The sequence below is a fragment of the Macrotis lagotis genome, chromosome 5, assembly GCF_037893015.1.
Source record: "Macrotis lagotis isolate mMagLag1 chromosome 5, bilby.v1.9.chrom.fasta, whole genome shotgun sequence".
Classification (NCBI taxonomy): domain Eukaryota; kingdom Metazoa; phylum Chordata; class Mammalia; order Peramelemorphia; family Peramelidae; genus Macrotis; species Macrotis lagotis.
Genome location: NC_133662.1, coordinates 180,001,473 through 180,028,319, shown reverse-complemented (window position 1 = coordinate 180,028,319; position 26,847 = coordinate 180,001,473). Strand labels below are relative to the sequence as shown.

The following is a 26,847-nucleotide window of genomic DNA, read 5'->3' as shown; positions in this document are numbered from 1 at the left end:
TAAGCTCTGCTATCAAAAATTTCAGGTTTGGGGGGCAGCTAGGTGGTACAATGGATAGATCACCAGCCCTGGAGTCAGGAGTACCTGAGTTCAAATCCGGCCTCAGACACTTAATATTTACCTAGCTGTGTGGCCTTGCCTTACAAAGAAAACCTAACAAAAAAAGATTACAAAAATTTCAGGTAATCCATTCCAAAATCAGATCTGATTTACTTGATAAGTTTGCACTAATAAGCAAAATTTGTATTGTGATTTTAAATATATATATATATATATATATATATATATATATAATAGGCTGTTTCCAAGTTATTATCTTGTAATATCTAGTTGAGTTTGATTGTGAATGCATTACCATTTTTGTAGAAATAAGAGAATAGAACAGTTCATTGATAGAGAATTTTGATTAGGATGAACTAGATTTGAATTCTGTCTCTGACTTTTGTAAGTTATATGACCATGTTTAAGTCACTTAACCTCTTGGAGACTCATTTTCCTTATTTATACACTAGTAACATAAATGCCTGTAGAACTTCCCTCATTGAGATCATATATACAAAATACTTTACCACCTGAAAGTGTTGTATAAAAGTCATCTTTGATTATTTTTATCATCATTATTCTTAACTTTTTCTCATTGTTTTTGATGGGTTCAGATAGAAGTGGCTAGAGATAAAATCACCTTTCTACTTTCATTCTTTTATGTTTAATATTCTATAAACAATTGCATAAGTGGGTAAAATTACTACTTCTTTTAACTGAATAAGATCATCAGGATATAAACTTACCTCTGTAGAATCATTTAAACAATCAGGTTAACTTCAATCAGTCTGACTTCAGTGAGACTGACTGAATTGGATGACGTATGCCTTATTCGGTTCTCAGGTGATTTCAAGTCACCATATTTTGAAAGTTTTTAATTCTGGGAAGTTTGGAAATTGAGTACTTAGTATGGCAGCCTTTATTTAAAAATTACTATTTTTGTGGATGCTTGACATCTAGATTATGTGAAATAATTCTAGCTTCAATGAAATTCTACTTTCAATATAATTTTTTAATTACTAAAGATATTTTTGGCTTTTTATTTGTGTTGTGGAGATTTGTTATGTTCGATTGAAAAGGATTATGAACTTCTGGTGTGAAATATTAGCCAATGGATCATATCTTTCTTTGTATCTGGTGTATCTGCTAAATCTTAGCAACCTGTAATGATATGCTTCATTTTTCCTCATTGCATTGCATAGTCCCCATCAAGTAGTGAATCCAGAGTTTTAAAAATTGTTGTTTTTTTTTTTTGTGGCAGTATCCTGACCCTCAATCACTATCATATGCAATTCTGAAATAAAATTTCAGTGACTCAGTGAATTGGCTGATAGTTTATATATTTATGAATGTTTCACAATGGCACATCATTTGCTTCCACTCTTGTATCTTAGCCCTTTCATAGACAACATGGAAGGGGAAACCACTTTCAGTAAAGATACGTACTTTCTGTCAGGAAAGAACAGTCTTTTTGGTCCAAGAGAATGTCTGTAAATTTTAACCTTTTCGTTCTCTGAAAACATCTACTAAGCCTCTTCTTTCTATTTGAATGAAGAAGTATGCTCTTTTCCCTGTAATCAACTTGTAGTGATGAACTTGTTGTTTCCTGTATCATCTTGTCTCAGTATACCTTCTGTATCTATTGTCATACATTTTAACATGCCAAAAATAAGTTTTAAAACTTTTTGCTTTTTAATTGTATTTCTTACATTCCATTGATTGTGTACTTTTTTAATTCAGTTTTGCCAGTGACTTACATATTATTATCATATAATTAAAGTTATAAGAGTGTATAATGTTTTTCCTCCTAAAATATAGATTTGTTTCTGATTTATAATTTTCTTTTTTGTCCCTGTAATTAGTTTTCTTTGATATAGGTTCTCTTACCTCCCCCTACTCCATTTTACCTAACCTTTCACAAGTTTGGGGGTTTTACTTTGATTTTTTTTCTTTATTCAAATATCTCTTTCTTTCCCTTTTTAATCTTCCTTTTTCTCTTTTTGTTAAGTAGTTAGTTCAGGATTTTCCCTATTCTCTCCTCCAAATTATTTTTATTAGTTGTATTTTATGCTCCATTTTCTAAGGTTTTCTTTGCTGTATTCTGTGTTTATTAAATATATACTTTTCCATTCTGTACAGAAATTTTATTATGTTTAGTGGATCATGTACCTATTTATTCTTTCCTTAGTCTCTCTCTCTGATCTTCATAGGGTTGGAACTTCCCAAGTACTGGATTTAATCTCCTTTTTCTATCAAGTATTTTTAATTGCAATATTCATAGCTTTGACTTCATCATCTTTTTTTACCCCTTCTGCTATGTCTCATTCTTCAAGGTATCAAATCATGAATGAAGTAGTATTGTATAGAAACAATACCATGTCATAGATATTGCACTGCATCCCAAATGGTGTGTGGTTCAGACCTAACCCTTATTTTCTCAATGTTCATTTTCTTCCCAAAGACCATGTTATATAATCTTTGGGTCCATTTTGGAAGATAGCTGCTTCCAGGAGTTCATCAGTCCCTTTTTTGGGAGACCAGGATACTTTCTTACTAGACCATGGAACTACTATATTCAGAGATAATTGACTGCCGCTGCCCATCCACAAGGAAATGCCAAACAAGTGATAGTACATGAATACTATGGAATACTTTTGATCTATAAGACACCATAAATGGTTGGACTCTAGAGAAGCAAGGAAAGACTTATAGGATGTGATGCTGAGAGAAGGGAGTAGAACCAAGAGAACAATGTATACACATCAACAACAACAGTATGAGATGTTGGAAGTAATTCCTCTTGGCAGTCCAGAGAGCTAGGACAACCATATAAGACCAACTATGGGCAATATCAGACCCATCCAGAGGAAGAAAAACAAAACAAAACAAAAAACCCGTCAGAATCTAATGAACATTTTATAAAAATTATCTCTTATGAATCCCTTTCCCTTAGTCTGAATTCCTCATACAGAAAATGACAAATCATGTTTATCAAAAATATGTATATACAATGCTAACCTGACTGTTTATCACTGGGGAGAGGGGAGTGGAAAGGGAGGCTTCTCATTTGTTATTAGCGTTGTAAACTTTTATCTCTATGGGAGTGCTGCTAAGCACCTCAGCTTCATTGGAGTGATTTCACACACAAACACACACAAACACACACACACACACACACACACACACACACACACACACACACTATCCCTAACACACACTCACACTCTCACACTTATTTTCAGTTTCCCAGATTCAATCCATCTTTCTGTTCCTTCTGTTCTATTATAGAATGCTTCCCTCCCATTAAGTATCTTCTTTTTTTGCAAGAGATGTTAGGAATAGTATTCCATTTAGTTTTTACCCATAGATTTTATCTATTCTACTACCACTCATATATTTATTCCATCCTGTTCTAGTATTCTTCCCACAAAAATGCATTCCTCTATAGAGGAGGTGGGTTGTTTTTTGTTTGCTTATTTTCATTTATGGTGTTTCAGTTCTGGTTCCCTATGACCTTTTGTCCTCTTTCTTTGAATTCTCTTTTTATCTGTATGACTGATAAGTCTTTAATGGTCCCTCTTTGTATTTTTAAATTCCTTTTTTTAAATAAGTCTTCCTCATTTTCCTTTTGAAATAACCTAACTTCAGTTTTACTAAGTAACCTTTTATTGGTAGATATGTTTATTTACTCTCCTTGAATTTTCCATTAAGAATCTTTAAAAGGGGGCAGCTAGGTGGCACAGTGCATAGAGCACCCACCTTGGAGTCAGGAGTACCTGAGTTCAAATCTGGCCTCAGACACTTAATAATTACCTAGCTGTGTGGCCTTGGGCAAGTCACTAACCCCATTGCCTTGCAAAAACTAAAAAAAAAAAAGAATAAAGACAAAACTATTCTGCTCACATATGTTGTTGTTGCTTGTTTTATTGATATCTATTGTTTTTATATTGAAAAATTTAGAAATTACTCCTACTTCATGAGAGGTCTCTTTTAACAAAGTAAAACTGTGAACTAACACTATGGACCCAGATTTCCTCCAAAAGTGAACCCATCATTTCAATCTTTAGCAAACTTCATGACTCTATGTATTAAAAAATATAGAGAGAAATTTATTTTCTCTTCCTCCTATCCTGAGGCATTGTGTATTACATTGGGCCTCAGCTTGGAAGAGTCTATAGAATGAATGCAGAGAACTTACAGGACACCCAGATTGCAGTAGCCTTCAGGAAACTCTCTTGTTGCTGATGACAAGCCTCAGATCCCATTCCTAAGGACTGCCCTGTCTCTTCCTGTAATTAATAGGATCCATTTGAGGAGATGATTGTAGGAAGAACTGAAAATGCCTCTGTTCCATCATTCATTGTGAAAGTGAAAACCAATACATAGGAAAGATACTGGCCATTTTACCAGCAGCATGGAGGCCAGTGTTTTGCCAAAGAAGCTTTTGAAAAAGACTGTTGCTGAAATTGAAGAAATATACAATATTTTGAAAATGGAAGGAGTGACTGTTATGAGACCTGATCCCATTGATTGATCTTTCAAATACAAAACAGCAGGTTTTGGGTTTACAAGAGTAAACCCAGGGACATTCTGATAGTAGTTGGAAATGAAGTTATTGAAGCTCCCTTGTCATGCCATGTATGTTTCTTTGAGTACTGAGAATACAAATAAATTATCGAAAATTCTTTTCATCTTGGAGCTAAGTGGATAAACTGTTCCTAACCCACAATGGCTGATGAGCTTTATGATGAGGATTAACTAATCTATTCTATAGAAGACAGCCACAAATTGGTTGCTCAGGGAAAACTGTGATGCCTCAACATGAGCCCTATTTTGAAGGTGTTGATTTCATTTGAGCTGGAAAAGGTATTTTTGCAGAGAAGGTAAGTAACTAATCACCTGAACATTGAGCATATTCATAGGTATCTTGCTGCTTACTATAGAGGGTATATCATCATCTCCTTTAAAGATGCCAATCCAATGCATATGTAGAGGTGCATATTGTCACCTTCATTATCATTAGACATGGTCTTTCCACACTTGACCATCTCTGCCATCAGACTGAGCTTTTCAAGAAAGTTTCATGGAGTATAGTTACTCTTCCAAATCCCATCATCCCAGATGATTTCCTACTGTGGTTGTCATCCAAATGACTCTCCATGAATATCTTAATGCTAGAGGAAAAATCTGTTACTGCAGATGCCAATAAGATTCCAATTCAGAAAATTTCAAAAAGCTGAGTATTTTAACAATTAGTTAATATTTATAATCCCAATATATTGGAAAGAGGTTTCCTTTGTGGTGATGTCCATCTGTGTAGCACCCTATAATCCTACTTTGACTAGAATTGGCCTAATGAGTGATAAATGGAAACTTAGGTGTAAGCTTCATTCTACTCCTAAAACAAATGCATGAGTTAGCTCTATAGTGCATTAAGCAATCCTATCTTTAACAGGAGTCTTGAACCTAGTTTATTCTCATTCTCTTCCATAAAATGGAAAAAACTTAATTGCTAAATCTTTTATTGACTTTTTGGATCACTTGGTTTCTACTCTTTAAGTCCTGTTCACTTTGACAAAAATGTGTTTCAAGGCAAAGGTTAGTTGCTAGAATAGCTAGGCCACAAATGTTTAACCATCTACCTCTATTTAATATTCTATCCATAAGGCAGCTTGAAATAATAGTCCTGAATTTAACTTTTTCCCTCCTGTTAAATAGTATTCTATATGTTACTTTTTTCTAAATAAGAAAAGTACTTAAGTACTCAGGTTTTAAGTAGTACCAGAAATAGCCATTTTTTGTTAAGTGTTTTGGTTAATTTTTTTTATTTCTGTATTTTAAAATAAACTAAATTATGAAAACATCATAGGAAATTCTAATTCATCTTAACATTCAACATTAGTGTTATTTGTTTCTAAAAATATTTTCATTTGATGTCCCTCATTTCAAATGAAATGTATTGGCCACATTTCCTGATATTTCTTAGGTTCTTACAGAAATATTCAATGTAGCAAGATATAATTGTAATTTCTCATCTCTCACTTTTCAGTGTGTTCTGTAGCTGTCCACTATCATACCTACAACTTTCCTTTCTTTGAAAATTCTTTAAAAAATAACTGAGAGATAAAAGCATTCAGGAAATAATGGAAAAAACCTACATATATATGACCTAGTTTTAATGTGAATGCTAAACATGTATTATTGATGCTATTAAAAAAATTTAATTACCTAAATAGGTCATTTCAGTTTTGTTGAATTGAAAACCTTTTGAACATATATAATTAGTACAATCAGGATAAGAAGGAAAGTAGGTGGTTCAAAAGAAACTTTTTTAATATATGAGATTTATTGGCAGCTAAGAGAATCTTATAAGACCAAAATAGTTTCCCTATGAGTGGTCAAAAGTCATGATAAAAATGTTCTCAAAAGAATAATTAATTATTAACTGTTTAAAACCATATGTAAGAATGTTCCAGCCAACTAATCATAAATAGTCATCAAAACATCCTTGAGCATTTATCTCATACTCAGCAATCGGTACAAGTGGCAAAAGCTGAGAATAATCAATGCTAGAATAGAATTAAGGTTTACTAAAACCCTATGAGGGTTAAACTTTTCTCTCTAGAAAAGTCCAGATTTTTAACAATTGCTCATGTCATACTGGTGACCTAGAGCAAAATTCTTAGAAAATTTCTTTCATTGTTCTCTTTATGTAAAGAACAGTTTTCCATGTAGCTACTTAACACTTTGGCATTCCCCTTATGGTTAGCTAGGTTTTATATATTTGTAATAAATGACTAAGCAATGAGTATGGATGATAATCAGAAAGGAAAACATAAACTTCAGTGTACTTAGTGATAATTTCCTAAGGGTTAATTTGCTTTTTATGTCCCCTTCAACTTTTTAATCACATCCTTTTTGCTTATCAGCAATATAATGTTCTGAGGTTTAGAAAAATTTGAAGTAATACAGTATACAAATGCTTTCTATAAAATTCTAAATATATAATTGGGCTGTATGTATATGGAGCTATTACTTGCTTTCTATTCTTTGATATTTTAAATATATTGATTCCTTCTATTACTATATATGAGATCAGGTCTGTATCAGAGAGGGAATTACTAAGGTGTTTGCATAGTAATTAGTGTTCCATTGTAATAATAACTTTACCTTCTGCTTTTGAGTTTTGTGGAAAAACTAACATTTTATTCATCTCTCTTGATCAAGCTGTTCTGTCATTCATTATTTAAGGAACATGAGCTTTCTGTTGTGTTTTATTCAATTTGTGTTTTCATTACAGTAGATGTTTTTGTGACCATTAAAATTCTTTGCTGGGAGATTCTCCTGCTCTCTTCTGATCTTTTCTTCTACAGCCTCTGTAGTAAAGGTTTTAGTTGTTTATTTTATGCTGTGTGTGTGCACGTGTGCTTGTACCTCATTAACCTTTTAGTTTTTACTTTTTATTGTTGATTTTCAATAAATTTTCATGTATTTTCTGAATTCTATTCTGCATTTTTACTTTTTGCTGCCTTCTCTCTTTGTGTATGGCATCATACAGGAATACCCAGTTGATATTTGTTTAATTTTCCAGGACCACTGCAGATACTTTCAATAACTCTTTATTTGCTTGCCTGTTTGTTTTGCAAGGCAGTGTGGTTAAGTGACTTACCCAAGGTCATACAGATAATCATTAAATATCTGAGGTCAGATTTGAACTCAGATACTCCTGACTCTAGGGATGGTACTCTATCTACTGTGTCACCTAGCTGCCCCCAATAACTCTTTAAAAATACTTCTGCCTGTTTGGTAAATTTACAATGAGTAATATTTTCATATACCTACTATGAAGCTGACAATAATAGGAGCTTCCATTGATATTGTTGTTGGTAGGTCCTTAAAAAGTTTTTATAGCATTTTTCAAACATTGTGGAAGAAAACATTTATTCAGGACATTTACAACAAATGCCAGCTTTTAAAATTATTTTTTACTTAATTGTGCTTTGAGAATATCTATCAAACTTATTCTTCCTTTGTGATTAAAAATTACTGCCTAAGATAATAAAAGGTCCTATATTTTGTTAATATTGTACAGAATCTTTAGAACTGTGAAATGAATAACAAATTTATAAAGTATACATGATGTTAATATTATTAGGGCATATGTAATTATTCTAATGATCCTATTGAGTTTTGACTTCAGGATGCCAAGAAGTCTCTTGACACACAACAACCACAGCCATATTTTTAAAATATTTATTAAAATAGTATTTATGGCAATGGGGTTAAGTAACTTGACCAAGGTCACACAGCTAGGCAATTATTAAGTGTATGAGGCTGGATTTGAACACAGGTCCTCTGGACTCCAGGGCCAATGTTCTATCCACTGCACCACCTAGCTGCCCCCCACAGCCTTCTTCTTCATAGCTTTACATTTTTTGTGTCTTGCCTGGAAGGGTTAGTATGATTCTTACAATTGCTATTTCTAGCTTTGACTTTCCAAAATCAATTGAATAACTTAGCCAGTCAGTAAACATTTATTAAGTAGCTACTACATCTAATGTGAGACTTGTGTGCTCCCCCCAAAATTCCACTCTATAGAGGTTAAATTAGAAACAATTAACACAAGGAAAACATTATCAAGTGGGAAAGGCTTTCCTGTTGAAGATAGGGCTTTATCTAAGAGGAAGAAAGCCAGGGAAATCAAGCAGCACAGTTGAACAGGGAGAATGGGGGAGCTAAGGTTGGAACATTTTCTGACTCCTAAACTGCCCTTAAACAAAAACAAGGAGATAGCTTTGGGAGGTTTGTGCCTTGCAAATATTTCTTTTTAACATCCTTGAAATGATCTAACATAAGAAAGAAATAGAGATGATAGGGCAGTGCTAAATTTTCAGTGTATGTGGTTACTTAAAGTCCTTATGTAGTCATAAATAACTGACCTTGAAGTCAGAAAGACCATGGTTCAAGTCACACCTTTGTTTAACATATATTTGTTGTATAGAGGTGGGTAAGTCATTTAGGCACTCGTTACTTTAGTTGACTCTCTATAAATTGCATTGACTTTGCCATCCTGCATTAGTAGAGTTTAGTCCTTCTAAGTTATTTCCTTTCATAATTTTTCAGAATTGGCAAAAACATATTACTAGGGTTTTGATTGAGGAATTAACCACTTTCTTATTGGGGACTTATAAATGACTCTCTTCCAATAGTTTCTTGTAGAATATTAATTAATGTGTCTAATTTCTAGTTTAATTTCAAGTTAGTTGAACTGTTAAGTTAATCTGTTCTTATATGGTTAGTGTTTAGTAATGTGTTTATTACTCTTCCCAGGTAACATGTTTTCATTATAGCAGGTACCTTCTAGAAATCATGTTTTAATACCCCCCAAAGTTAGATTAATAGGTAATGTTTAAGAATCCTTTGAAATTATGCCACCTTCTTGTCAGTCAAAACTTAAGGAATCATTCCCTATTTGTATCTCATATTTGTATCTATAGTACCCATTCAATAAAAATTTGTATATGCAGTTCATAAGTTTAAATTTTTGTCTAGAAATACATGACACTGTTTAAGCTCAGATTCTGGGCAAATGTGCAGTGTTGCTGTGCAAATGATTTATGATATTACACTGCAATAGTAACTTGTCATGTCAGAGAAGCACTGGTAAACATTCCCAAAATAAATACTGTGAAAGCTTAGAGTTGATACTTTAAAAATAGTTATTTTATGCTCAGGTCGTGTAATTTGCCAGGACACATTTATGATTGGGAGACATTTTATAAGGACTGACAAGACTCAATGAGATAAAGCAATAAAATAAACTGTACTATTGGTACCTGTAGTACATGCTAATATTTTGCAAGAGCCACATTTTTTGTTGTTTTTAATCATCTCATTAAGACATAATGATCTTCTTCCAGCTGAGGTGTCTAATTACTGTCATATCAAATAGCCTGTTAATTGGTTAGAATAAAGCAAAAAGCCACCATGGACACATCATGACTGCATTCCCATTGTATAGAAATGGAATAGACCCAGAGTAATTGGTAATTACATTTTTAGTGCAGTTTCTGTATTCTTCATGTACCTCATTTGCCTGTTTCAAAGTATAAATAATAGTATTGCAAGTCTGAAGCATCTTGTTTGCCTATTTTTACACTTGATATCCTTTTGGTGATTTCATCAGTCACAATTAATATATCTAAATTTAGATTCATTGTTTTTGAAAAGTAACAACTTGACATAAAAATTCCTGATTTGTAGTCTTTGCTAATGACAAGGGAAATTTTAGAATCTGAATTTTGCTTCATATGTGTATTTTTGTTTATAACAAATATCCTTATCTGCCATTAAGTCCCGGGCATACTAAAATATATTTTAATCTTAAATTTTTATACCCATTTCAGTATTTATGTAGTTTATATGTAAATGCCAATATAAATCCATAGTTGGCATATACTCAGGGTGTCATGGATTTTTTTTTAATTTCTGTATGCAACAACATAAAATATAAATTTACCTTAACATACGTTGTAGAAACCATTTTTTCAAAACACATTAAAATATTACTTTTCATTTGGTACTAAGGAGGTTTATAAAATAGAACATATAGAGCTTTTCCCTTTTTATTTTCTGCTTCCTTCTGGTTGACCAGTCACCTTTGAAGTATGTTAACCTTTGAGTATGTTAACCTTTGATTTTTGTTGTTCTGTTTGACTGACCATCTTTCTCTGGCTCTATCTCACTGTTCTAATCCATAATCTTTAATGTTTCATGTCAATAGAGAACTCCCTTGGAGTTTGTTACATTCAGGTAACATTGCTATAGAGAAGATGAGGAATTTGGCTGGGATTATCTCCAATGCTTCACTGCCTCACTGTTGACAGTAGTCACTCAGTGTTCTCAAAAATTGTAGGTAACATTAAGTGACATATTTTGGCAGGTTACCCCAAACCGGAAAGACTTAGAGCCTTTCATGGACCTGTCAAGAGGCAATTTGTCTTTTGTTCAAAGAATATTCTAGCTAGATTCATACAATGTTACCAGAAAGTTGGATATCAGACAACTGAGTTTTTTTGGTAGTCCCAACTCAAAAAAAAAAGTAATTTCACTAATATATGGAAGAATTTCATTTAGTAATTGGAGTATGCATACTGATGGAAAAAGATGGATCTTTTTGAAGCACTAAAAAGTAATCAAAGGTTTAAAAAATTATTGAAGTGAGATTAAAAAGCAGAATGCATTAAGGCCTTCTGCATTTTAACATGAAAAATAAAGTAATAGAATATCAAAAATAAATGGATACCCTGGGTAAATAATCAAGATTACTAGAATAAATAATTTCCATTCCTGTCATTTGTCGTTAATAACAGTGAACCAGAGGAATCATTCTTTTTCTTGAAATGCTTTCATATGCCAGTCCTCAAATCCCAGACTGTTCTTTCAGGTATTGATAATTAGTGTCTCTCTTCCTTGACTCCTGAGATTTCTGGGGGTGAATATCTAATTAGACATAGTGACACATTTACATTTTTCCATCTGTTTGTAATGGGTGAAACACATGAAAACACTTTTCCAGAATATTTATAGTAACCCATGATGCCCAAAAAAGGCAATGTCCTGACTGAGGGATTCCATTTAATACAGGATTGAAATTTATGAACAGGATCATATTATGGGTTTATTTTTGTTTGTTTTGTTGTATTATTCTAGATCTTGTTCATATTATAATTTGATAATAAAATTCCTGAACTTGGTTAGATAGTTATCTTTTGTTTTGTCCTCTGGGGCATTTTCATCAGTCAACCATGACATAGCTTCTCAAGAAGCATGATTTCTATAATTAGTTAATGCCAAATAATTACTATTTTTATGTATTATGCATATGCATGTACACATATACATTTGTATGTGTGTATGTGTGTGTATGTATGTATGTGTATAATGTTTACTTCTTCCCACCCCCAAAATGTGGGAGTTATCACTGCTTATAAAGAAACAAAAGTATCTGGTGCAGAACTAGTGACTCTTCAAGGCCAGAGTAATCTCTAATGACAATTTAAAAGTCTTGTGTATGCTACTAAGACTCTTTCCTCTTCATTAAAATTGCCAGATCATTGACTGTCTGTAATGAGATTTACTAAGTCTGAAATACAACAAAGGCATTTTTCCAGGATCTTTAGAAGAACTCAGGATTCTCAAAAAGACAATGGCCCTGACAGAAGAGCTCACATTTAAGGCAGGGTAGAAATTTGACCTATTTAGCTTTCTCCTGTCTTCATAAAAATTTACAGTAGAATCCTATCGATCCACATTTTGGTCTTTGCTGCTGTTCATTAAATAACAAGATGGTTGATTTTAATATATTCAGTTTATTTATCTTTTTTTAAATTTATGGTCTGTGAGAAAAAATTCCAGGGATATGTGATTATGGTTTCTCAACACGATTAAGATAGGTAAATCTTAATATTAAAATGTTAGAAGCTATGATTACAAAATCTGCCACTGTGTTTCAAGGAATTTGACCACTGTACAGTCTTTTTACTGAGGCAGTTTTGATTAGTAGTGAAAATTCTGTGAGCTAAAAGAGTTATATAAGGGTAATGGGTCCATTTTGTCTCAATATCCCAGCTGGACAAACCAAATCTCTTAAAATTCTAGACCCAAATTAATCTGACAGAATTTTTTCTATTGCTTTTGGATTGAATCCCCAGTGGTTGTGTTCCTCCCACTGTTGGATGTCAATGACTAGTGTCCCAGTTCCATTTAATCATGTAATATAAATTAACTTTCAAGATAAAGCAGTAATAAGAATACAAATGCTCAGGGCAGCTAGGTTGTGCAGTGGATAGAACACCAGCCTTGGAGTCAGGAGTACCTTAGTTCAAATCAAGCCTCAGACACTTAATAATTACCTAGCTGTGTGACCTTGGGCAAACCGCTTAACCCCATTGCCTTGCAAAAACCTTACCAAAAAAAAAAATACAAATGCTTGACACTCAGAGTGTCATGTTCTCTATCCCATCTTAGTCTCAAGAGAGTCTTAAACTTAGCTTAGTTCCTAAAAACCATTGATTCTGCCAAGCTCATAAGCCTTCATCCTAAGTCACCTGGGTTACATCCAGAAAGCTATTTATAAAGGTCTCTTCTTGGTCTTTGGGACTTTGATGAACTAATTCCCAACTAATTATTTTTGGTAAACTAACTTGCCCAAGCTCACACAACTAGGTAATTAGTAAGTGTCCAAGGACTTAGGTCCTCCTGACTCCAGGGCCCGTGCTCTATTCACTGTAGGATGCCCCTTGGCGAACTAGTTTTTAAAAAAAGTCAGATTCCAGGATTCATAGACACCTACTTTCCTGACCTGTGATATTTGTATTTTGTTCTAAAAGAAAACAATGACAACATGAAGGTGATACCATGATAAGCACATGAATTGAATTTGAGTGAGGGGGGCTGTGCAGCCTCACCCACCTCACTTTATCCTCCAGAACTATGTGGGTCCAATGACCAGATATGAATCAGGACAACTGGAGATGGTCCTGGATACGAGGTAGTCAGGGTAAAGTGACTTGACCAAAGTTACACAGGTAGTAAGTGTCTGGGAGCACATTGGAACTCAGGTCCTCCTAACTCCAGTACTGGTGTTCTAGTCACTGTACCACCAAACTGCCCAGCTTACAATCACTTCATCTAAAATTAAAAAAAAAAGAAATGAAAAGACCACTAATGGCCTTGGTGGGGAGGGGCCCATTGCTCCTAATTTTATATCAGTTTCTCTCAACTGAGACTCTCATTGCTAATCCTTTCTAAATGTGTCTGCAGCTATTATTTTTGTAACTAAGCTACTAGAATCAATTAAAGAATGCCTGTGCATTTGTGTTACATTGATTACATAGGATTCTTCCAGTAGAAGGTTCTCTAGACTCTCTTTTCATGTTAGTATTTTTTATATAGTATGGATAATGTCTTTTGTTTCCTGTGTAAATTGGTTTTAAGTAAGGCAGAGTTGCTTGAAGTCATTGGCCCCCTCTGTCTTCCAAAGTCATCACATTGCAATGGCAAGGCAGAATCAAGACAACTGGTGATGACTTAAGATGCAGTGGATGACCTTGGTACCTTTGCTCTCTAACCAAATTCTAAGCACCTACTTCAGCTACCTTCTTGGCCTTTGAAACAAATTGTTCAGATGCGCCCATCCCACTAGGGAAAGTCTATATGCTCGGGGTAGACAACCTCCTAACCTACCAATGGATTTGAGACCCCTTGGTTTAGCTTATCTACTGAAATGGTTTATGAGGCTATGGCCACTGTTCATGCTGCAGCTTCTTGGAGACTCAAATGTGAGGGAGGTGGACTAGGTAGACCCCAAAGGTAGAAAGCAGCCCAGAAAAGAACCAGAGGCACTAGTCTTCCCTGCAAGCACCCTAGACCACAATGATGATAAATTCTTCTACTTGAAAAGACTGCAAGTCAAGACCAAAGTCAAGAGTGATGGTACATCTGTTTGCATTCAATGATTGTGCCTCAGTGCAGCCTCTGAAGCTGAGATGCAACAAAAAGGGATCAATTCTCTTCTCTTGGGTTAATTATGGCCTAACAATTAACACCAAGAAGACAGGTGCTCCATCAGTCAGCAGCACACCCATATGCTGAAAAACTTGGTTACAGCAAATGAAGAAGTTTTGAATACTGTGGATAAGTTCACTTATCTTGACAGTGTGTTTTCTAGAGAGGTTCATGTTAATAATGAGGTTAACACACACACACACACACACACACATTGCCAGGGAAAAGTGAAGGAATGTATGAGAGAGAAGAGAACTTAGACTGACTACCAGCCTGAAGGTCTCCAGAGTCATTGTGCTGACCTCATCATTGTATGCCTTTGGAACCTGGACAGTTGACCAGCACCATGCAAGAAAACTGAATCACTTCCATTTAAATTGTTTTAGGAAAATTCTGAAGAGAGGATACCAGACTCTGAGGTCCTTTTTCAAGTTAATCTGCCAAGCATTCAAACTCTACTTCAAAGAGTATAATTTGGATAGACTGGCCAAATGGTTCAAATACTAAACATAGACTTGCCAAAAGGACTATTTTATGAAGAATTTCACACAGTGCAAGTGTGCTCACAGTGGGGTTAGAATAAGTGATACAAGGATTTTCAAGGTCTCTCTTAAGAACTTTGGAATAGATGGGAGACACTGGCATAAGGACCATCTAGCATGGCATGCCATCAGAAAAGGTGCTCTATGAGTAGAGCAGAATTGAGATAGCTCAAATGAAACATGAGATGTGCAAATTCAAAGATCACCCTAGGTATTCACATCGACTATTTGTGCCTGACCTGTGATAGAACATTTAAAAATAATCTAGTCCTGATTAGCCAAAGTTGGTCACTCTGTAGCTTGGCCTTAACATAGTGATGTCATTTTGGTTTTCTTTGAGACTGAAGGGCAACTACCAACCAACAAACTAATCCTTTATATAAGTGGTTTCAGAATTATCTGTAGCTCAAACCAGCAATTTAGGTCTGATTTATAAAGAGAGATGAAGGCTGAATTACTTCCCTCCTATAGCTTAAAACTGTAAAAGCAAACAAACAAAAAATATTACTATGAGGAGAGGTTCTTATTCACTAATAATTGCATAGGTGCATGTTAGATTATGGCCCCTTGGGGCAAGAATTTGGGCTTTTTTACCCTTCCTTCTTTCAAATGTAAAATGGTTCAAACAGGAACCTCAGAACAAAACTGTAATCTTTAGGAAATGACTTCAGGAAAAGATTGAGGAGAGTCCCTCAAACCAGAACTGGGAATTGATTAATCGTGAATCCTTAAAACTGAGTTAACCTTAAACTTGGAAATCTGGGCTTAAATTCCCTTTGAGTTTTGACATAAAACTAGTTATAAAGTTATAAATTAAGATTAGCAATGTTAATTAAGGGTACTTCATTAGAGCGAAGACGTACAAAAAGAGTAGACATATAAGAAAGGCACCTTATTGAATCTTAATTCATGTTTTAAAAGTGTCTATAAAAACTCTTATCTTCAATCCATTTGAAAGTTATTTTAATAGAAAAAATATTTTAATCTTGTAGGTTGAAATATATTATGTTGTTTCTAGAGGTTATTGATTTCTTCCTATGTGCTATGAATACATAGGTGGATAGTTGTGTCATGTAAATTGTAATATGCTCAAGAATGGTATTTTTGGGGCTCTGCAGCAAAATAATTACATATATACACATATATGTAGATAGGCATGTATATAATGTGTATATATGTGTATTCTCTTTATGTATGTGTGTGTATATAATATATATATATATATATATATACATATATACATATATATATATATATTTGTTTTTCAGTCATGTCTTGATTCTTTGTGACCCTGTTTGAGTTTGTTTGTTTTTTGGCAAAGATACTAGAATAACTTTCCATATTCTTCTCCAACTCATTCAGGTAAAGAAACTGAACAAACGGGGTAAGTGAATTACCCAGGGGCACACAGTTAGTGTTTGAGGCCAGATTTAAATTCATAAAGGGGGTCTTTATGACTCCCAACACTATGTACTGTGACACATAACTGCACCTCTTGGTATATCTTACCACATGACATTGATTTCTCTCTCTCTCTCTCTCTCTCTCTCTCTCTCTCTCTCTCTCTCTCTTTGTTCTCCAATTCATCTGACTCCTCCTCCTTAGTCTCTTTTAATGGTTTATCAATCTTTTCATAGCTGCAAATGAACATTTCCCAAGGCAGTCTTAGGTTCTCTTTTCTTTTATCTCTGAACACATTCAGTGACCCATGATTTTAATGCTTGTCTCTCAGATTTGTCTCTTTGGCATTATCCTTGACTAATACCTTTTTCTCACTCTACCTATTCACTCTGTTGTCAAACTTTGCCATTTCTACCTCCACAGAGTTTGTACTTCTGATCCTTTCTCTGTACTCACACAGCCCCTGTACTCTTAGTTTCAGGGCTTCTCCTCTGCCTTGGAGTCAGTTGTTTCTTCATTTGTCTCTTTACCTTATATCTCCCCATTCCCATCAATCCTACCCAACTGCCAAGGTGATTATTTTTGAACCAAAATTTATTAAAGTGTCTCTCCTTTAAAAAAGATTAATTTTTCTAGTCTAGGTTTCCCTCTAAAGCTGTGATCTTCTTAGATTTCTTTTTTTCCAGCATGTTTCTATTTAAAAAAAAAATTTGCAAGGCAAACGGGGTTAAGTGACTTGCCTAAGCAAGGGGGTTAAGTGCCTTGCTCAAGGCCACACAACTAGGTAATTCTTAAGTGTCTGAGGCTGAATTTGAATTAAGGTACTCCTGACTCCAGGTCTGGTGCTCTATCCACTGTGCTGTCTAGCTGCCTCCTCCAACACATTTCTCAAGGTCCTCCTGATTTGTCCTCTTTGCTTATTTTTCTTTGCATTCATATCTAACTTATATAGCAAACATTAATAAACATTTGCTGATTGATTGATTTTGCCTTCTCCAGCTTCAGACCTTCATCAAAGAGTAAGCCAGGTTGGGAAGATAATCACCAAGACTCATCATCTGGTCATCAGATTTACTTTAGGAGATAATCTATGATCCTCATTAGCTTTTTATAAAAAAATTATTGCTATTTTTTTACTTCTATATATCACATTTATTTTGAAATATGACCCAGGGGGGCGGCTAGGTGATGCAGTGGATGGAGCACCAGCCCTGAAGTCAGGAGTACCTGAGTTCAAATCAGGCCTCAGACACTTAATAATTACCTAGCTGTGTGGCCTTAGGCAAACCACTTAACCCCATTGCCTTGCAAAAACCTAAAAAAAAAAAAGATGACCCACTCCATTTCCTCACCCTGGAAAGTCATTCCCATTATCCTATTCTCCCAGAACTAGGTTAGCATTTATTCCTTGAAGTTCTAGAGGGTACATACATAAATTTTTGACCATCTTTTCTCTAATGCTGTTGGTTTGGGCTTCACATCAGTAGTTTCTCTTTGCATGACCCCCCCCCCCCGCACTTTACATTTAGTCACTTAACCTCAGTTAGCTTTTACACGCAAAAAAAATATTTACTTCAAACATAAAGGAAGAAAAAAATGCATATATTTCTCCCATACCTCTAAGAACATACTCTTGGACTCAGAGAGAGAATGAGCTTAAACTTAGTTCCTACATGGCATTATTCTTACAAATTTCACATTTAAGTGTGGCATTGCTGGGGTAGGAATCATTTCATCTACTATTTTGACTCATCCCAAAGACCACTTGAAAAGATCCTTGCCTGCCTTTTGAAGCATCAGTGCTAAGCTGTTTCAAAGATTGGAGTCTCTTAATTACCTTCATTCATCATTTGGAAATTTTCACGGTCCTGAAAGATCAAGTCATTCTTGGAGCCCACAGCCCATCACTGCCCTCTGCCCCTCCAACTGCAGGGTTGAGCCAGGTCCATCAAAGTCACCACTTAGAAAGGGCTCTCAGGACAGAGATGTCTTCATTTCTCACCTGGCTGCCCTACCTTGCAACTTCTCTGATTATTCTACCATGTCCCCGATGACTCATTATTAGGAAAACCCCATCAGACATGGGTCGCTGAAGCCAAATTTAGGGAAACACAAGTAGGATAGAGTGCAGAGTGCTGAACAGAGCTCTGTGAAATGGGTCAAGAAAGGTAAACTGGGGTCAGACAGAAAAGATCTTTAAATGACAATCCAAAGATTTTATATTTTATCTTTTCCTTTCTATGATGAAGGATGATTAATTTACCCAGAAAATAACTTGAAAGTGTCAAAGACAACTGGAATAACTGACAGACATCTAGAATAGTCCAAAAATTCAAATAACTTTTTTTATTTAAGCCCTACATTTAGGTTAATCTGACTTTGTCTCAAATACTGAGTCTGTTAACCTCAGTTTCCTTATCTGTGAAATAAGGGGTGATATTACCAATTAAGTCACAGAATTGTTGCTAAGGATAAAAAATTATATATGTAAATATAATTATATATGTTAAAAACACTTTGCAAACCTTAAAACATTGTTTGTAAGCTATTATTTGTTACATATGCTTGGACCATTTAAAGAGTTGGGGTTTTCCTATACAGAAAGAAATCTCAAAACTTCTTCCTATTCTGTTCTGCAGTCAAAATTATTCACCTAAAGCAGAGTTCTGCCTCATAGTGGTCCTCTATTCCTTCCATGATCAAATATAGGGTTCTTTGTTTGAAATTTCAAGCTCTTCATAGTCTGAACTCTTGCTACATTACCAATCTCCTTACACTTTAATGATCTTTCATTTATTCTCCAGCTACACCAGTGCTAAATGCTGTTCCTTATCCCTTTTTCTTTCTGTGCCTTTTGTCCTTGATATCACTGTCCTCTCCCAACTCATCACTATTTCCTTCCTTCCTCTGCTTAATTATCTTGGTTAGCTTCAGAACACAGGACAAATGCCACCTTTTCAGGAGATTTTTGTTCACTTCTTCCATTTACTTTAACTCTGACATTAATTTCCATCTATTGTGTATATATATTTTGTTATTTACACGTTGTCTCTCTTATTGGAATGTGAGTTCTTTGTCAGGGATTGCTTTTGTCTTTCTTTTTAAGACCTAGTGCTTGGTATCTGACAGAAAGAAATGATCATTGCCATATTATAATTATTTTTTAAAAAGAATATTCTATTATTATTTTTTATACTCTCTAAACAGTTTTAAGGAGAGTTTTTTTGTGATGATTCTAAATAACTTCTAAAGAGAGCCTCCTGCCATTAGTCTGATTTTCTTCTTTGGTGGAATCTTCTGCTTCCCAATCCCTCCCCCCTTTTTAGGATAGACAATATTAAATATAATTTTCTAGAAAATTGAGGTATAGAAAATGATTATCTGAATGATGGAAAACCAGATATTTTCACTGTTATTTCTTGAATAAAATTCTAGCTGTTGCTGTTTCTAATATACTCTTGATTTAGTATCAGTTGTTTCTTTAATTTTTGCCTTTCAAATTCAATATACTCAACTTTTCCTCTACTATGACTTCCCACCATTCATTCTTTGCTTTTGAAAGATATCTAAAAAAATGTAGATGAACTAGTTTGATCTGGGTTTTTACAAAGATTTGTATAAGGAAAATAAGTTTGCTTTAAAGACCAAAAAATTTTGGTGAATCATTTACTTCATTTTTAATTAGTACTTAGATTTTATTTTTGTTTAAATATAATGGGATTGCATTATATGTGTTCAATTTAAGAAGGCCTCCTTCATCTTTGCCCCACATAATTAGGTAGGCTGTGTCATTGACAATGCAAATTCCTTTACATGCATAAGTAATCTCATTCCACCCTCTCCATAGCCTGAGGGGGATTAGGGAGGATCATTCCCCATTGGTGTTAGGGATTGGGCAGAAATTTTCACAAATATGTTTGCATATCTGCTCATGGTTTCCTTTTAAAGTAAATACTTTTGTAAAGGCTAATCTGATAATAAATGGTTAAAAAGAACTGGGGTGCTAGGACCTTGAAAAATTCTAGGTGACCATTCAGTGGGGTTTTGAAACTATGACAGAAGTGAGAGATTTCCCATCTCCCTCAAACTATCACAGAACCTTAGACCAGAGATGAAATGTTACCATAGGCAGTGGGGCACTGAAAAAATAATAAAATGCACTTCAATCATTGTGTGTATTGTGTCAAGGGGCCATGATGAGAAGGCAAAAATGTCAGCTAGGTGGACTCCCTGGAGTTCGGAGGACCTGAGTTCAAATCCAGCCTCAGATACTTAATAATTGTGTGACCTTGGGCAAGTCACTTAACCCTGAATGCCTCTCATCCAGGGCTATCTCCAGTCATCCTGATTCATATCTGGTCACTGAACCCTTTTCTTTGGAGGAGAACGTGAGACTGGTGCCAGGCCCCCCCCCCCCCCCAATCCAAACCATGTGCTTTTTATGGCATCACCTCATAGTCTTCTTCGAGAAGGTAGGACAAACATCATCATGTATCAAGGGAACCCAAAGGAGAATATAACTGCATGGAACCAAGGGAAGGCCATTTTAAACTTATCTCATAGGTTGCCATGGGCAAAATTTTATTCTAGAGCAGCCAATTGACTGATAGCAATACTCTACTAAGCAGGCTACTCCTGGGATTCAGACTGTGATTAGAAAGTTGCTCAAATCCTTTCCAGTATGGTAGAACCTGCTATAGCCTTCATAAGCTCATGAGTTTTGTAGCAGAATGAGTTTTTGGAGTAAAATTGTGGAGGAATTCTTTTCTTAAAGATTTGTGTTTCTTCATTTTCCTTTATCTTAGGTGAGAGACTACCACAGTAGTAGTGTCACATACCATCCTTAGACCTAAGGATTAATTTAAAATAAGGTTGAGATCCTAGTATCTGGGAATGATACAAGTTAGATTGGGTTGGTAAATTCCAAATTTAAAGGGATTTTTTGTAGTACAAAAAATGTTGCTCCTAGGTAGGGCAGGAAAGTGAAGAGAAAGGATGCAATTGCATTCTCCTCTTAAATAATAATGGCTGTCTAAGCAAGAACTGGAAAATCTTAGTTTAAAAATATGCTAGAAAATTTCGGTACCACCATCATTAGTTGGAATCTGATTGATTCCTTTTTAGGGAAGTGGTCATTCCCTGAGCAGCAGGTACAGATTAGAGTCCTTGAACTCTGAGATCCCTTTCAGCAATGAGATTCTTTGAGTCTGTAACACAATGTATGTTATATATTTTGGTCTATTTTTACTTCCAATTTGAGAAATTTAAAAGTTTCATATGCTATATTTTGTGAAATGGCAAGTTTATAATTTATGTTGCTTAAATATCTCAAGTTCTTGGTTGAAATTCACTTCATGTCAGAGAATTGTAATATAAACATATTTGTCATCTCAGTGTATTCCTATTGAGATGCTATACGAGATTCAAATAGTATATAATTTCAAATTTGCGTGTACATAATGTTTGCCAAAGTAATTTTTGCTAATGATAATTTATTTTTTATAGATCATATCAAGTTACTATCATAAACCAATTGTAGCACATAATTTGATTATATTGAAGATTTTAAATTATTAATGAGGTAGGATCACATTTTAGGATAAATGAGATAAATACTTTTTAAAGGATTGCTATTCCAAATTTGCAAAAAAATTGTTTAGAAAAACTAGAATAGATGACTTAGAAATGCAAGGTGAAATTTCATTACTAATGGATAACCTACTTAAAATGTTATTGAGATCAGAAGTGGAAATTGTTAATAATCTCAGTAAATTCTCCCTTAGGTTCTTGAAGCACAACCTTTAACCAACAAAGCTGGAAAGGAATGATTGGAAGAGGTCCTAGGCAACAAATATAAGGAATGAATTGTGAAGTATAATGAAAACAAATTAGGAAACTCTTTTATATCAGGGGATTTACATAGATACTTTTAGCCTGTACTTTTGCACCCTCTTTTTCAGAAGGTCACAAATGATCTGACATGATTTATATATCTATTACTGTAAATTTTAAAAATATACCTCTTTATGTTGAGGAATTAACTCTGCTTTGCTTCATGGATAGGAAGATACTGAAAAGATCATGTCACAAAAGTAATTGATGTTTTATGAGTGGAAGTATTTGTGAATAATCCCATAGTGGAGGCCCTAATTTTTGTCCTCTTCAAAGAGAACTATAAAAGGTTAATAGTTGGAACACTGTATTTGACTCAGGTGTATTAACATGTGTATTAATGAGGAATCTAGTATAATGCTCCATCAATAGAATAAGAATGGATTGGAAGGAGAGAAATATTTCCTGACTCCTTATGTTTTGGCTGTAGGCTGATAAATAGTGTGGTTTGGAATCAATTTCTGCATTGATCTGAAAGATAATCCTCTTCATGACAACCACGTCCTGGGGTTTTTACTGTCAGATATAAGAATGAATGGCAAGTTCTAAATAAAAAAAGGAGAGCAAAAAAAAAAAAAGACCGGGGAAAAGAGGTCTTATTTCCTTGTCATATGTGAGGTAATGCGGGGAAAGTGATTTTTTTCCCCCTTTCTGGGAGAGGCAGAGGGAGGGAGACCCTAAACCAAAATTATATTTATTTTCTTAATTACTAAAGGTACATTTTAAAATTTAGCAATCAATCGTCTTTATTGTTGTTTGTGGGAAATTAAAAATTTACGGTATACAATAATTTAACTGACTGTGCAAAGGCTGTATGGTGCCTTTGTAATCGATACTGTGTATTTTATGCTAGCCTGCTCATGTAGGGCACATGGAGGGTAAGAGACAACTGTTAGGGAAGATAGGTTATTTGACTTGGAAAAGCTTCAGTCTCTTAAGGCTGGGAAACAAAAAAAAATGTACAAAGAAAGCCTGAGCGATTTCACAGGATAATTATTTCCTAGGAGAAGTCTTTCAACATTGCTCCAGGATAGAAATTAAGATAAATTTACTATTATTTTTGATAATTTAAAAAATCAGTGTGATTTCCATATAATAAAAATAGAATTAGATATATCATTAATAAAAGAAAGAAAAATGATTCCTTGATCTTGAAGCTGAAGCTGTTCAATGTCCAACATCATACAAATTTAAATGAACCTGTAGTCATGAAGTCTACAGTCATATCATATCAGGTTTAGATTATTCTGTTTTGGCATTCTGTGTGTGTGTGTGTGTGTGTGTGTGTGTGTGTGTATGTGTGTGTACCCGCCTTAGTTTATTGGTTTAAAACTGGAAGGTTGGGAAGACAGGGAGCAACACTAGATTAGTGTGAAGGTCCCATAACAGATAGTAAAGTGTCAAAGTCACAATAAGAATACACATCTCTTGGCATTTGATCTAATGATCCTTCCTGTATATCATATGCCTTGTTTCTTTTTGGTATTAAAAATGAACTTGGGAAAGTGGTGGCAGAGGCCAAGATGGTGGTGAAAAGCTAACAAGCTCCCAGAGCCTTTCCCTACCAAAGATACATGAAGCCTCTACTCTGACACACTACAGATTCCACCAAGAAAAGGAGAAGATTCAAAGAAGTTTTCAACTGCAGACATCATGGCGGATCTTCAGTAAAGGTCTGTGTGTCTCTTTGGGAGACAAAAGGGGAAGCAAAGTCCAGGAGGTGGGAGAGTGAGTAAAGCCAGCAGGAGGCATTTCATCCAAGTACAATCTAGGTCACAACAGCTCAATAATAACAGATAACAATAACAAAAGATAGCAAGCCAGCAGGGAGGATCCCAACCCTAAATAAAGAATGAATCCTGAAAACTCCAGGGTGAAAGACAGTACTGGATTGGGAACAATCCTCTCTTAAGTCAGAACCTGGACATAAAGGAGGGAGGAAAAAACAACAACAACAACAACAACAAACTTCTGCAAAGGCAAGGTCTGGACTGCACAGGCAGCATCTTAGCCAACAACATGCCAGGGATCAGACCCCAGTCCTGGGAAAATAAAAGCTTGGAGCTATACTCCATATACCCCAGGAGTAGAACTACAACAAGATGAGCAAAGAAGCTAAAAGAGCACTCACTATGGAAAACTACTTCACAGAGAAAGATGACAATAATGCTATGTCTGAAGAAGAAAGCTGGGAAAATTACTCACAGAAGAAGTATCAAAACAGTCTATAATACAATAACTCATCAAAGAGCTTAAAAAAGAATTTGAAAACCAAAGAAGAAAGGAAGAAGAAAAATGGAAAAAAGAAATGAAAGTCATGCAGGAAAATTGTGAAAAATTGACCAGAAAAGTCAACACCTTTAAAAAGGGAAACAAAAAAAAGATAATTGAAGAAGATAAAATCCTAAAAATTAGAATTGAATAACTAGAAACAAGACTAAAAAAATTCTATAAAACAAAATAAAAAGGCTGAAAAAAATGAAGAAAATGTAATGAAGAAAACAGATCCAGGAGAGACAATCTATGAATCATTGGACTACTAGAAAGCCTGGACCACCAAAAGAACCTGGGAAATATGCAAGAAATTATAAGAGAAAACTGCCCCAGTCTACTAGAACAAGATAGTAATGTAGCAATTAAAAGAATCCACAGAACCTCTCCAGAAAGAGACTCCAGGATAAAAATTCCAATGGCTGTATTAGCCAAATTCCAGAAACCTCAAATAAAGGACAGAATATTGCAAACAGCAAAATGAAAACAATTCAAATATAAAGGGAACACAATCAGACTAACACAGGACCTGTCAGCCTCAACATTGAAGGATGGGAAGAACCTTGCAAAATTCAGCATATACTGTAAGAGGAAAAAGATGGGTGTTCAATGAAATATGGGACTTCCTGAATTTCCTGACACAAAGACTAGAATTGAACAGAGAATTCAATCACCAAGTATGTGATTGAAGAGTTACATAAAAATAGTAAACAAATGTTTGTCCCCAAAAGCAAAGATATAAAAATTCAAACTCAGTAGAATTTTACTTCTCTAAGGATAATTAGAGGGTAGAATATGATTGAAGAGAATGAATCTAAAGGATATGGGTATAAGTGGGTCTTGTCTCTCAATTGAAGAGGTCCAGGATCACATCACTATGTCTGAGACAAAAAAGCCCTGAACAAAAAAAAAAAAAAAGCAGGATTGTTAATTTTCAGTTAAGTTTCTCATTATACCCTTTCTGGCTTTAATCACAGGGTGCTAAGCACCTTATCTAATGAAGGTAAGGGCATCATAAACTGTGAGGACCTGAGACAGTGTCTCTGTTACTTGCAGTCATTTGCTAAGTTCTCTGGTGAGACATCCAGAGCCTCCCAGTATTTAGAGAGCTTTAAGCATCATAAGCTGTGAGGACCTGAGACAGTGTCCCCATTACTTAAAAATCATTTGTAAAATTCTCAGTGAGACCTCCAGATTTTCCCAGTACTTAGAGATCTTCATGATTCTTTCAGTTAATTAGATTAGGGTTTGAAATAACCAGTGCTTCACTTAACAAAGTGTTGAGTACCTTGCTTTGGGTGGGTGGGGAGTAAAGTGGGAGACACAGTAGGTCTTGGTTCACTAAACAAGGTGTTAAGTACCTTGGGTGGGGAAGGGTGGACCACTTAACAAGAGTGGGGGGGGGGGGTTAGGAGGAGGTAAAATATAAAAGAAAATAGGCCTGGGGGAAAGAACACAAATAGTTCAAGAAATGATAAGGCTTTGGATGATACTCTAAAAATACTTCTGAGGAGGATTGTGTATAATTGAAAGATACTTGAAATGGGGTTAATTTGAGGCAATGCTGCATATCAAAGCAATCAAGTAAACAATCTGTGATGATATCTTGGTAACAATAGGATCTTATGAAGACAGTCAAATAACCAAACTCTTATTGATGATACCTGATTAATAATTATCAAAGCACCAAGGGAAGAGGCACAAAAATTTATAATTTTAAAGGGAAAGAAGGGACAATGTGAATACTGACTAAATTCTGTTGCAGAGATTTAGCCCAGTGATGAATTAAGATACATTCCCATTTGGGTTTAAAAAATCTAACAATCTACAGAGAAGGGGGGTGGAGGGACTGGAAACAGTGAAAGATAAGGGAATAAGGACCTGATAAAAAGTGAGGGCAAAGTATAAGTGAAGAAAAAGTTAAATTTTTAAAAGAAAAATCAAAGGGTGAAGTAAATTTTTGGTGAGGAAGGATAAGAGAAAAGGAAAGAGATAAATATAAATGAAGAAAGATAGCATGGAGGGAAATACAGAATTAGTAATCTTGGCTGTAAATGTGAAGTGGATTAACTGTCCCATAAAATGGAAAAAGATAGTGGAATAGATTATAATATGTTGTTTACAAGGAACA

The 26,847-nt window shown here is 34.8% G+C and overlaps 1 protein-coding gene and 1 pseudogene across 4 annotated transcripts in view; both read left to right on the top strand.

The window, feature by feature from the left end:
• Window positions 1-26,847, top strand: part of PRKN (parkin RBR E3 ubiquitin protein ligase) — a 2,033,074-nt gene that overhangs the window by 160,538 nt on the left and 1,845,689 nt on the right. The window lies entirely within an intron of this gene.
• Window positions 304-26,040, top strand: LOC141488161 (glycine amidinotransferase, mitochondrial-like; annotated as a pseudogene).